At 46.5% G+C, this 10,150-nt stretch overlaps 1 pseudogene; it reads right to left on the bottom strand.

The window, feature by feature from the left end:
• Positions 1-1,606: 1,606 nt before the first annotated feature.
• Positions 1,607-10,150, bottom strand: part of LOC148122169 (polypyrimidine tract-binding protein 1-like) — a 28,279-nt pseudogene continuing 19,735 nt past the window's right edge.

The following is a 10,150-nucleotide window of genomic DNA, read 5'->3' as shown; positions in this document are numbered from 1 at the left end:
ATGAGGTCCCTGGGCTGGCCAGGGAGTATCATGTCAATTGATTGTAAGGGTTGGGGAGGTGGCCCCAGCTCCTACACAGCACAGGAAGCCTATGGTGCAGGCCACCTGGCTCCCCTGCAGGTCTGGAGACAGACTGGTGTCATGAGAGGGTGGATATGTGTCTGTGAGACAGGCTGGTTTTGTAAGGCACAAGAAAGTGACTGTGTTCAGGGCACCACTGTGGCCTCATACCTGAGCCCCTCAAGGCATGGGTCCGGGCCTGACTGGGCCTCTGTGGCCCAAGCCATTTTCAGCCATGGCAACACGGGCTAGAAATAATTTTTTTTAAAAAATGCAAATGATCTCTCTTTAAAAAAAATAGACAGGCTGGGCCTGGACTGTGGGCTCAGTCCGGCAGGGGCAGCTCCGGTGCTTTGAGAGCCTGTCTGAGGACAGGCAAGCCCTGTCTCAGCTCAATCACATTCCTGGCCAGCAAGAGAGAGTGAACTTCTAGCAGACTTCCATTGGAGGAGGGAACCCTCATCTGGCGATGGATGGAGATGGAGGCGGAGAACCACGTTGGAACACGGGACCTAGCTCCCTAGGTCCAAATAAGAGGCAGAAGGAAAGAGAACGTGAGCAAAGAAGGCAAGGGCAGAGGAAACCTTCATCCGACGTTGGATGGCGATACAGATGGAGACCCATATTGGAACACCGAACTGAGCACTCCACGGTCCAAATGAGGAACAGAAAGATGAAGAAAATAAAAAAAGTAATCAGGACTGCGAGGGATGCGAGCACCCACTGATACAAGGGAACTGATATAATGAGAGTTTACCAAGGCCTGTTGGACTGGGACTGAACGAGGTCGTGATCCAACCAGATTCTCTGAATGTGGCTGGCCCGGAGCCTTTTTGAAAAGCCATTGACAATGACTCTGGGACTTGCTTCCTCTGCACATACTGGATTTTGGCGCTCCAGTCTGTTTGGACTCTCACCTTTCCTGGACCTGGAGGGAGGGGGGAGGAACTTGAACTTCCCACAGGGCAGGAAACCCTGACTGCTCTAGGGGATGGAGAGGGAGGAGGAGAGGGAGTGGGGGGAGTGGGAGGGTGTTGGGAGGAGGGGCTGAAATGGAAACTTTTATAATTTAATAAAAAAAAAATTAAAAAAAAATAGACATGGCTCAGAGGTTAAGAGCATTGCCTGCTGTTCCAAAGAGCCTGAGTTCAATTCCCAGCAACCACATGGTGGCTCACAACCATCTGTAATGAGGTCTGGTGCTCTCTTCTGGCTTTCAGGCATACAAGCAGAATATTGTGTACATAATAAATAAATATTTAAAATAAATAAATAAAATCTCTGGTTTGTAAAATCACTTCAGCTACTATTTATTTATCTGCTTGTTCGTTTTGTTTTGTTTTTCAAGACAGGGTTTCTCTGTGTAGCTTTGGGGCCTGTTCTAAACCAGCTCTTGTAGGTCAGGCTGGCCTCAAGTTCACAGAGATTCGCCTGCCTCTGCCTCCCGCGTGCTGGGATTAAAGGCATGTGCCACCACTGCCTGGCTCAGCTGCTTTTTAAAGTGCCTTTTCTGGAATGGTGGAAACTGCGACAGGCCCAGGGGCACCTAGATGGTGGACTTAGAAAAAGACACACGCAGGTGGTGGTCTCGCCCAGATCATGGTTGTGCAGTTCAATCAGCGCCTGACTGCCACCTCCCCAGAGCCCATCTGGTCAGCGCCATCTTGTGACTGAGGGTGGGAGAAGTTCTGGAAGTTCTTGGAGCCTGGGCTTCTTGAAGCGGATAGCGGTGAGTTGCCATAGTCCTTGGTCAGGTCGTGGTCCTCCTGTCCCTCACGAGGCAGCTGCGCACTCTGATGCTTTTACGGTGTGATGCGCACTGATTCCCTGCAGCTGTGCCTGCCCATTCAGGGGCTCATGGTCAGCTGAGCCTGGCTGCCCTCCACCAGCTGTACAGGTGCATTCTCCTTATCCAGCAGAATCTTCACTCGCTCCGCATCACCATAGACACCAGAAAGAATAGAGGGGCCTTGAGGTGTGACTCTCTCAAGGTTCAGGTTGCTAACCAGGAGGATGGAATTCCTGGCACCTACCGAGTCTGGGATAGCAATATGTCCAGCCATGGCAGCCGCCACAGCAGAAGGTACAGCACAGGGGAGAGATGGGTAGCGCTCTGTGGTCATTAGGAACAGAGAGACCTGAGGGAAGGCAAAGGTGGGAGGGAATCTGGCTCCTGCATGCAGAGAGGCTGACATTGCGCAGAGCATACCAAATGCTGCAACCATGGTCTGGTCCAGCGAAGCCTGGCTGTCCCCAGAGGGCAGGTGAAGCCGAGTGTGATCTCTGCTCTTGTTGTACTTGACGTTGAGACTGGTGAGCTTGGAGAAGTCGATGTGCAGAGCACAGCAGTGTTGTAGAGGTTCTGACCGTCCAGGGACAGCTTGGCATGATGGGCACTCCCGGTCTGCTTGCTGCAGCCTCACCCAGAACTGGTTGTTCTTGATGAATGTGAAGATCTTCGAGACTGTGCCGAACTTAGAGCGGATCTGTGCAGCATGTCCAGGGTCACTGGGCAGAAGAGGTTTTCCACAATGAGCCTGCGCAACAGGCTTTTCCTGCCATTGCCATTCCAGCACCCACAGCAGCCAGTTTCCACGTTACACAGAGTTCACGGCCTACAGGGCTGCCTGGGTGAATGACTGGTTGGGCGAGCTGTGAGTTTTGAGCTCCTTGTGGGGCTGTCCACGCAGCATAGGTGCCACGGTCATGTGGTAGTTGACCATGGTGTTGGTAGCCTCCTCTGTGTTCATTTCAATGAAGGCTCCGGTTTGCAAACTGGACCTCTTCACAGCATGATCCTAGAATCAGGAAATTAATAGCGGAGAGCTGGGTTCAGTCAGCAGAGTGCTTGCCTTGCAATCATGAGGACCTGAGTTCCGTCTTCCAAACTCTACATTTAAAAGACCAGATATATACTGCGCACTTCTAACCCCGGCAAGGGGAGGAGCTACAGGAGGGTCCCAGGACTGAGTGAACAGCCACTATAGTTTACCTGGTGAGTTCCAGGCCTAGACATAGACTTTGTCTTAAAAAAAAAAATGTGAGTGACTGAAAGATTCATGGCAGCACGACCCTGGCTGGTCCCCTGGCGGATGGAAGACTGACAGATGTGCCATGCGGAAAGAGCTTGTGTAAAGAGTTTATTTAGTGGGTATTAGGAAGGGTATAAGGGTAAGAGGATTATGGAGAGAAGAGGTAAAGAGAGAGAGAAAGAGAGAGAGGAGGGAAGGGGAAGGAGGGAGAAAGGATGGGGAGAGAGAGAGAGAGAGAATGGAGAGAAGATGCAAGATCAGTTTGCCTGGGCAGGAGGCGGGGAGGGGAGATTGGGGTGGGCGGAGCTTGTCTCTTACAGGGTCAGGGAAGGCCAGGAGAATAACAATGACCCTGAGAAATGACAGCTGTCATCCTCTGTCCTCCAAGCAGGCATGAATATATTTGAACACGCATGTACACCTGCATGCATATGAGCACACACTCCCACAGAGAAAAAAAAACAGACAGAGATAGAGACAGAGAAAGAAAATTAATTCCTCTTTGCAAAAATACTGATTCCCAGCATGACTGTGGAATGGGTATACACTTCCTCCTTTGGTTATCCAATGCTTTGTTCTAGGAAGAATTTTCTCGTGTCTTTGGGGACATTTACATGAAAAATTCATGTATAGTTTAGTTTATGCAGCAAGCAGCTTCCTAAAAACTTTGTGTGAATCACATTTTTTTGAATCACATTTTTTTAGAATTAAGCCCCATTTCCCTACTGACTGTGGCTCTCTGCTCACAGTCGCTTTCCCTTCCTCCGTGATTTATCTCCAATTGGCAGCAGCAAACTATAACCCTAGCTTCACAGCTCTATCCATCCCGAGAGGCTCATCAATCAATCATCAGAATTTCCATTCAGAGCCTATTATGTGTAAGACAGTGTTGATGGTCTGTAAAGAGAATAGGGAATACACCAGAGGTACCAGGGGATGCTGGTATCTGAATCCTCTACAAAACCATGTGAATAGCCACACTCCTACTTATCTCGTCTGTAATTCAGATTTTTCCTCTATCAGGTTTCTCCCAAAGAGGTATCTGTGTGTGCTGAGCAGGCTATCTAGGTTACCATAGAAATGGAAAGGCATAAAAGGATATTTAGAAATGTAAGGACATCTATAAATCCTCACTAACAGCAATCGTGATTGTTGGGAGCAATGACTGAAACTATCATAGTGTGTTCTGAGTTGAGGGGGAGCTCAAATAACACACCAGCCTTCTGCTCCAGGCAAAAACAAGAGCAAACTAAGAAAAAGTTAATAATATCCTATAGAAACAAGTCAGGAAAGACAATTTAATTTTCTTCTGTGACAGGAGATGAATTCATATCACTGAAGGACCTCCAAGTCAACCTCTAGTATCTCTGTGGTGTGATTTCTCCTGGCCTGCTCGTGGTGTTATCTGTGGCATCACACTGGCTGTGTGACCTACTTCAACAGCAGGAGAAGCTTCAGAAGGAAGTATCTATGATTTGTTGGCTTCTCATCATCATCTGAACAGTCAGGGGATTCTGGGCCTTTGCACAAGCCTAAGTACCTAAGCATAAATACTGGAAACAGTCAAGACAGCATACTTGAGATTTGTTGTGTGTTTGCAAACACCAGAAATGAACTCACACTACCTTAATAAGGACAAGAGAATAAAGATTTACAACGAAAAATACTTAAGATTTTAATCTGTGGCGTTCAAGAGCAAAGAAAAATAGTCCCAGAAGGCTTAGAGGTGGCAGGGAGGTTTTCTTCTGGACCCTGATCATAGCAGCCTCTTAGCTGCCTTTTTATTAGGGCATCTGTACCCTTGTGCTTCCTCCAACACCTGCCTTTTCTGCTGCCCACCACATGGACACCAAGAGCCTCAAAGTCTACTGTTTAACCTCAAGATGCCTGGGGAGATGCCGACTCTCTCTTGGTCCAATTCCAAACTCCTAAGAAAAGCTTGAGTTTCAGCACAGTTTGCCGCAGATGGCTGCCATTTATCCAGTAATTAGTTGAGGCTGGGGGTGGATGTCTGCTCCACCAGCTCACAGTGTCATTACAAAATGCTGTCAACCGCATAAGTTAAAAAGCATGTACTTAGAAATGCTACCAGAAAGGTAAGTGAAGGATGAGACTCCTCCTCCCTTCCTCCACATGTCCTCACACGGCCTCTCCAAGCATGCACGTAGAGAAAGAGAGACAGCAAACCCACCCATGTCTACTATTCTACTATCACTAACATGTCCTGCCCTCATGATCTCAGCTAAACCTTCTGATGAGCAGGAAAGTCAGCCAGGAGCCAGAGACTGGGTTCAAACTGCTCCCTAATAGTGGTGTATAGTGGATGGAGTGGTGGCCCTGGCTTTAACAGTGGCTCCTGAAAAGACGTGTTCAAATCCTAATTTCAGTATCAGTACATATGACCTTATTGGAAACAGGTCTTTGTAGATTAATTAATTAAAGATGTCTAGAAAAGGTCAAACTAGATTTAAGGTGACCCCAGAATTCGATGGCTGGTGTCCTTACGAAAGAAAGGAGAGGGCGGTGAGGAAATGGCTGAGTGGATGTTTTCACCTTGCAAGCATGAATACCTGATTTGGGGCCTCAAAATCCACATTTAAAAACAGCTTGGCCGTGGGGCCCCATCTTACAGTCCCAGTACTGAGGAGGCAGAGACAGGTAGATCCCCACAGCCCACTGGCCAGCCAGCTCTATCTGGTTTCCAGGTCAATGAGAACCCAGTGTCAAAAAATAAGCATGTGAAGTCATGTGACAGTCAACATTATCCTCCAGCCTTCTTCACACACACACGAGCACACATGTGCACCTGCACATACAAGCACACACACACGGGGGGGGGAGGGGAAGGGATGACACGCAGAGCACAGGAGGAAACAGTCCACATAAGGATGGGTATGGAGACCAGTGTCACACAGCTACAAAGTACAGACAACCAAGGGCTGCCGCAGGCTCCTGAAGCCAGGAGAAAGGGGACGAGCCTTCCTTCAGTGCCTCCAGAACAAACCAGCACTGCAGATACCTTGATCTGCGATTTCTTCACAACCACAGGAGAATAAACTTCTGTTGTTTTGAAGTCACCTGTCACATGGTCATATATTACGACAACCTGGAAAACTAGTAGAGGCAGTGACTGATTCTACCTCGAAGGCCAGCTGGCTCAATTAGCAGCGATTCTCAAGAACACTCTATTGAAAATTTTAACTCTGTAGAGAAAAGCGCAGCCGTCAATTAACGCTGTCTGCTGTGGACATAAACGGAGATGGCAGCAAACTAGTCACGTATTTCTCTGTGTGGCCCAACATCCTCACGTATTTCTCTGTGTGGCCCAACATTCTCTCGTATTTCTCTGTTTGGCCCAGCATCCTCACGTATTTCTCTGTGTGGCCCAACATCCTCACGTATTTCTCTGTGTGGCCCAGCATTCTCACAGTGCTCACTACTAAAATAGGTGAAAACCAGACATTGTGGCACACACTCAGAATCACAAGTTCAAGGCTTAGCTGGACTACATAAAAAGTTTCAGGCTAGCCTGGGCTTTATAGTGAGACTTGGTCTAAGCCAAAAAGAAAAACAAAGATGGGTCTGAGGGCACCTGTCCCCAGCCCCAGCAATCTTAATGTCTCAAGCCCATCAACTCGGGAGTCCCAATATGGTCTAACGGATCTTTCTTCTGAATAAAGCCCAGCTTAGTTACAGCTACTCTTTGACTTTAACCTGTCTTTGAGGACAGTAGCCTACATCATCCTCTAGCCTCCTCACGCGTGAGCTCTCTCTGTGTCTCTTGCTCTGTCTCTCTCTGTCTCTCTCTGTCTCTCTCTGTCTCTCTCTCTCTCTCTCTCTCTCTCTCTCTCTCTCACACACACACACACACACACACACACACACACAGTACAGAAAGGAGAGAGGTGGCACTGACACACACAACACAGAGTGAAGTAGGCCAGGATAGAGGTTCGTAAAGAAATGGTAACCAAAACAAAACAAAACCATGCAGAGAAAGGAGAGTACTATGGGGGCTGGAGAGACGGCACTGGCTGCTCTTGCAGAAGATCCAGCATCAGTTCCCAGCACCTTCATGAGGCTCGCAGTCATCCATACCTCCTGATCCATGGGATCTGATGCTCTCTTCTGACTTATATGGATATTAGGCATGCACCTGGTTCACATATTACATACAGTCAAAACATTCACATGCATAAAATTAATTAATTTTATTAATTAATATAGAGTGGGACCCAGGCCAGAGAGTCTATTTGTTATCAAAGGGAAAAAGTGTATCAGTAGCCTTTACTGCATGTAAGTATATGGGATTCTCTTGCATGTGATTTGTATGCATGTTCATGTGTGTATATCTGAGAGTATGCTTGTGGAGGTCAGAGGCCAATGTCAGGGATCTTCCTCAATTACTCTCCACTTTTCCTTGGGGTTTTTTTTTATTGTTTGTTTATTTTTGTTTTTAAGTTCATGGAACACTTACTAGAATTTAAAAGGAAAATCCTACAGCAGGCAACTGTAAACCTCTCAGCTTTGAACACACAGCTTACATACACATACATATATATCATATGCATATATATCATACACATGATATGCATCATATACATGTGTATATGCACGTGCATATACATCATGCACAGATACATCATATCAAATACATATACAATTGCCAAAAATCTATTGGCAACAGAAGGCTGCTGGGGGGAAAGTTGATCTTTTTCTCTCCCTCCAACCTCAGAAAACCCATTCCTGTTAACATTGAATCTGGAAGCAGCATTGTAAGAAAGTCCAGCCAAGGTCTATTTCTTCTTCCTTTTGTTCATTCAACTTCTTTCCCTCTGAGAGTTCTAGACTGCGCTCTGTTTGAGGCCACCATCCCTATCCTTTCTTCATTAATTAAGTCAACTTAGACTTCAGGGTTCAGGACTTTTAACAATATCTTTGTCCGTACCTTGAGCTCTCTGAGCCATCTTTTGCTTTCTCTTCGCACCATTCAGATGAAACTCAAGTCTAGGAAAGTTCAACCCTGGTGCCTTTTCATTCCTCTGTCCAAGAAGAAAAGGACAACTCGGGCACCTGATGTGTTCTGATGCACACCTTCAAGGGAGTCCACCTCCGCCGAGTAATCCCAGTCCATCATTTGATGGAGGAGGGTTAACTGTCTATGTGTTACTTTCATTGGTTAATAAAGAAATTGCCTTGGCTTTTGATAGGACAGCAGCTTAGATAGGTGGAGTAGACAGAACAGAATGCTAGGAGGAAGAAGGCAATGAGGCAGTCGCCATGACTCTCCTCTCCGAGACAGCTGCAGGTTAGAATCCTCCTGGTAAGCCACCACCTCGTGGTGCTACACAGATGATTAGAATGGGTTAGATCAATATGTAAGAGTTAGCTAATAAGAGGCTACAGATAATGGGCCAAGCAGTGTTTTAAAGAATACAGTTTCCGTGTAATTATTTCAGGGGTAAAGCTAGCTGGGAGGTGGGCGGCGGGAAGCAGCCCACCACTCCTTCTACAATCATTCTGGGTTAGTTTTATCCCAAAGTGATACTTTTCTCTCGCTCTGTCTCTGCCATGACCACACTCATCACTCATCAGACGATCCTGCCTCCTACATCCGAGAGAAAGCAGATGCTCCTAGACAAGAAATACCCACAAGCAAACCCACACAGCCTGCTGCAATGGAGCGCATCCATCTCGTCCTCCTTTCCTCCCACATGGGATGGGGGATCACACTCCTCTCCCTGCATCTGCTCTTGGGGTCTCACCCACACAAGCTCTTGCTCTCACTTCTCCTTTTCTTTTGCTGTTCATGACCCAGCTCTGGCTCGAAGCACCTACCCACTTTCAGCTGAGCCTGCCTAGCCACACTAAAGGAACCTCATCCATACACTTTTCAGTCAAGAAGGAGAGTCATTTCTTTACCTTCTGCCAGTTCTCAGCCCTGGGATCCGAGTCTGACACCCATCATTCCACTTAAGCAGTCTTTGCTGGTTTCTTTGATGATAATGCATGGTTACTTTCACCATAGTGGATCTCTCCATAGACTGGATTCTGGCCTTTCTTCCTTCCTTTGGTTTTCAGGATAAGACAATTCTGATTTTTTTTCCTAAATGCAAATCTAATCACATGCTCAATTCAGGAAAATACCTGACAAAACCCACTTATGAAAGTAAGGGTTTACTTGGCTTACAGTCCAAGGTAGGAAAGGCATGCTGTCAGGAGCCAAAGACATCTTAATGTATTATATCCTTAGTTAGGAAACAGAAAGATGAATCCTAGATTTCTCTCTTTGATTCAGTCTAGGACACCAGCCTATGGAATAGTGGTGTCCACACTTAGTGGGCTTTACCACTTTAATTAGCCTAATCTAGAAACTTCTTCACAGGCAAGCCAGAGCTTTGCTTCCACAGTGATTTTAAAGCTTATCAAGCTGGGAATTGAGACGAACCTTCATGTACGCTCACCTCTCTTGCCTGCTTTGCTCCAAACTTAGAGAAAGCATTCATTTCCTCTCTGTGAGCTACTACATAAGACATGGCTTACTTCACTTGTAATCAATACCTCATGTAATCACATGCAATGAACACGTACAGAACAACTCATGAGGCCCTCAAAGCAGCAGCCATGCCTTGTTCATTGCTGTTGACCTCAATGGCACTTAGGAAAGATTGGTGTAAATAAATAAGTTTAACTAAATTAGACTTAAGACATCTTTTTATTTATGATTATTTCATAATGAATGGATATATGTGCACCATACATGTGTGTAAGCATATACAGGCACACATATTTTATGGTACGCTATGAAAATCCGAGGACAACTTTTGGAGTCAGTTGTCTTTTTCCACCTTGTTGAGACAGGGGCTCTTTTGCTATTGTTTCTGCTACATGAATACACCTATGCTAGCCAGCCACCAAGGTCTCAGGTTCTCCTTTCTCCATCCCACCTCACTATGAGAGCACTAGGATTTCAGAGAAGCACCACCACATCTGGTTGGCGGGTTGGTTTGTTGGTGGGTTGGTTGGTTGATTGGTTTGTTATTAGGTTGGTTGATTTG

This window comes from Myodes glareolus, chromosome 5, assembly GCF_982192425.1.
Source record: "Myodes glareolus chromosome 5, mMyoGla1.1, whole genome shotgun sequence".
Taxonomy (NCBI): Eukaryota; Metazoa; Chordata; class Mammalia; order Rodentia; family Cricetidae; genus Myodes; species Myodes glareolus.
This window is presented reverse-complemented; position numbering and strand designations above follow the sequence as displayed.